This window comes from Vombatus ursinus, unplaced genomic scaffold (assembly GCF_900497805.2).
Source record: "Vombatus ursinus unplaced genomic scaffold, bare-nosed wombat genome assembly UNPS02014810.1, whole genome shotgun sequence".
Lineage (NCBI taxonomy): Eukaryota > Metazoa > Chordata > Mammalia > Diprotodontia > Vombatidae > Vombatus > Vombatus ursinus.
Window position 1 is genome coordinate 17,612,665 of NW_020954588.1, and position 3,960 is coordinate 17,616,624.

The window sequence follows — 3,960 nt, forward strand, 5'->3', positions numbered from 1 at the left end:
GAAAGACAGACAGATAGGTAGATCGATAGAGTTCATATTTACTTTGGCTTTGGTTTCCTGGAAGTGTTTGTTCTTGTTTAAGACAAAACTCTTTCTCAGTATTCTCTGTTATTTAAAACACCATCAAATTGTCACCAGAGAGGAAATACTAGTGTTTTCCCTGTCATCAAAGGAAAAGTCCCATATTAAGGTTATCCCCACACTATTCAGGGAAGACCTTACAGGATGACTGAGAAACTGCCAACCTGTGGAGCTGATTCAGAGATCTCAGATCCAGGAAACTCTTTGGCTTTGACCCAAGCCATGAATGTCCCTGCTCCTCCAATCATAATTCAGTGGGACATTATGACATCATCAGTGATGATATGGCATGGTCTCCAGTTCCTAGAGCTCCCTCCAGTCCCAGCCGGTTATTGCAAGTACATTCCTCTACCATGAGTGTGGAGCACCTAAAAACAACCGATCCACATGTATCTTGAGGTGACAGACTGGCTCTGGTGATTATTTCCATTTTTCATGTTTGGTTGGTTCACCCACTTCAACAGGGCTCTGGTGGTCTCATTTTCTAAGACTGGCCTGGCCTTGATTTCTCTAGGCTGCCCCTGATATCCATCCTTCTGTCCTTTCTTGCAGTTTAATTTTGGAACTTTGCCCAGATTGTGGGAAACAGCTATAGGCAGTCAGGCCCCTGGTCCATTGGCCAGGACCATCCCTACCTGGAACAAGAAGTAGAGCTGTCTAGTTCCCTGACGCCGCAGTTTGCTCCTTGAAATGAGGAAGCTATCTTGAACTCTGAGGGCAATATGGGTTTTGCTACTGCCCCACTATTGCTACCTATTGGTATGCTTAATCCCTTCCTTTCCTTATCCTACCTACCCCTTCTATATTTTATCCTAATATATTTCTGGCCTAACCAGCCCTGAATATTAGAATTTGATACCTGGGATAAGTTACATGAATTAATTTCATTGTATTTTTACATTTGTAATGAGGACCTTCTGAATCTTAGATATATAGACAGATTCATGTAAATAAGCAGTCAAATTGGCCATCCTCAGATTAAAGGCAGAAAAACCTGTGCCTCTGTGCCCCAGAGTGCCTTTAAGTGCAATTATGCATCTTAAAACAGTCCCTTGGTGTGTTTCAAAGGTCTCTATTCTGCTTGTTTAATTCTAGCTAGATAACTTCACAAAGACACGTATTGGCAGTCTCAGTTTGTTCTTTCTCTTATACAAGCTTTGCTTGAAAGACAGACTGCGAAGGTATACAATTCTCAGTTTTCTGTGTTTCTTTATACAGTACTTGACAGCAAACATAGGACTTTGCAAATATTTAAATGGAGAACACAGTTTGTCTTAAAAATGGACTTTTTAAGCATTTGCAGCAACACTATTATTTTCAAGTGGTTGGATTGATTTGATGGATTTGCCTTGAAAAATGGTAATCTTCTTTACTATTTACAAATGCTCATTAGTGCTTACTGGTCAATACAAATAGATATGTATGTAAAGTATTTTCATTATTATCTTGAAATGTTTCCAACAGTATTTGATTCTTCTTTCTTGTTACCTCTGTGTCAATGCAGGAGAGTGTCCCTGAGAGAATAATTGGATCAGGTTGACAAATATTTACCTTTGCCAAAATTTGTCACCCAGTGCAAAGAATGGTGTTTTTGATTTGGGGTTTTCTGGTCCAGACCCTGTGATTTCATTTGTGGGGGAGGGGATAACTGCAGATGATCATTCCCATCATCTTCCCTGAAGAGATTCCCCTGGGACACTGGCTGAGTCACTTGTGCCCATGGTCACATCGATGACGTGTTTTGGAAGCAGGCTGACCTTCAATCTACTTTTCCCCACTGTCTTTCAGTGCAAGGTTTTTTTTTTTCTTTAATCCAAAACTATGAGGAGTAAATTTTTAATGTTTTCCTCATTAAATTATACAAGTGGAACAATCAGCCAGTCTTTCCCATTCAGTGGCAGAGCTCGTGGTTTGAAAAGTGGCTTAGTTCAGAGGCTACCACGCTCGTCCTCAACCTACCTTTTCCTAACAGAAGCAGGTCCTGGGCACATACGCATGATAAGCTATGATGACTACAATGGGCACAGTCTGAGAGAGGGAAAGGCATTCATCAGGAGACCAATGTCAGGCATCTGTCCAAAATAAATAAGTAAATAAAAACAAGCCTCTACAGCAGAAATAAAACAGTTGTTTTATAAGTAGAGTAACGCATATCAAGATCCCAAATGCCTAGCCAAAGTCATGTTGGAATACATCAGTAAATATTTACCGCTAGACAAAACGCTAAGTGCATGAGAAGGCAAAGGCCTGGGAGTACTCTACCCAACACTCCTCCTTATGCTAGCTCTAGCCTCTACTCTACACAGGTATAGAAGCCTGGTAGTGATTTAATGGGTTCTGGGAATCTCATTTGGTCTTGAACAGATCAGGGAAGTTGAGTTTGGCCCTAGGTAAAGTCTAATCTAGAACTATGAATTACTTTCAGAAAAAAACACGGACTTATTAATGTCTGTGTACGTACACGTGTGAGGACAGAGCCAGTGATGCCTAGGTGTATCCCAGACCCACCCGATTGTAGACTTGCCTTGACCTGGACCTGAACTTTCAGGTTATTCAGACACACATCCAAACCCTTTAGAATGATTTAGTGTTTAATGATATAAAAGCACAAAATGTCAGCCATGAAAGGAGTTTATGTACATGAGCCATCCCACTCATGACTTAGACTGAGGTCCAAAGAGGACATAACTAGTTCAAGGACACATGGTGTATTATTAATATTATTATTATTCCTTTGATATTTCATGGAAGACTTCTTCCCTACTGAATACTAATCTCCTTTAGGCCTGTGAACAGGTCAAAAAATTTTTTTTATTTCTTCCTCAGTACAGTCTACATAAAAGTTGCTCAATGAATACTTACTGCTTGAATTAAGTTTGTTATCTTAAAATAGACGAATGCCCCTAAAACAAGGATGGAACTGGTCTATTCTTCAGGCATGGGTCCAGGGCAAAAACAACTGTCCTAAGTTTAATTTCTTGACCCAGTTTTAAAGGAACACTTGATAAAATGAAGGAGCTGAACTAGATGCCTTCAAATGTTGCTTCCAGCTCTTTCTATAAGGCTATAATCCTCTTTACAATGGGGCCAGCTGGCCATGCAGTACTCCTATGGTGGAATACTATCCACAGTGGAATTCTCAGGCACTTTTCCTGCTCCCTCCCCCCCAACCCCTTTCACCCGGCATTGGGGTAGGGTTGTCCTAGGGCAAGAGAAATCCGGAAAGAGGCTGGTTACAGTCCTCCTCCCAGAGCATTGAGGCCAGTATATGGCTAGATTTCCATTGATAGATTCTATTAGGATAGCAGCATCCATCCATCCATCCATCAGGTGAGAAGAAAATTGGATTTGGAGTCAGAGAACTGGGTTCCAATTTGAGTTTTGTGTTGTGGTGTTGGGCAAGTTATTCAGCATCTCCATACCTGAGTTTCCTCATCTGTATAAGGATGGGCTGTACTAGATAATAACTTACAGTTCTCCCTCTATCATTCTGTTATTCAACTCATTTAGTTGTCTAGATAATTTACAGGAAGCAATTGTGAGGTGGGGAAGACTTGAGGGGCTGACCATGTTGGACTCTCTGCCTGGCTGCCTCTGAAACTGAGGTCAGCCCTCTCTTCCCTTGGCAGAGGCCTGGGCGGTGCGGGGTGGGGGGGGGGGCACCTCTTCTTGGGATCTGGCTCCCAACCCCCCCATAAGCTCTCTGAGGACAGGGTCTGCTTTTTATCCCTAACCCAGGCCAAGTAGGAAGCGTGGGCTGTGTTTAATGAGTCACGATATCAGGACAGGAAGGAAGCCAGTTTAAGGAGCCCTTAGTCCAGTGTCCTTACTCTGTGTGTGTGTGTGTGTGTGTGTGTGTGTGTGTGTGTGTGTGTGTGT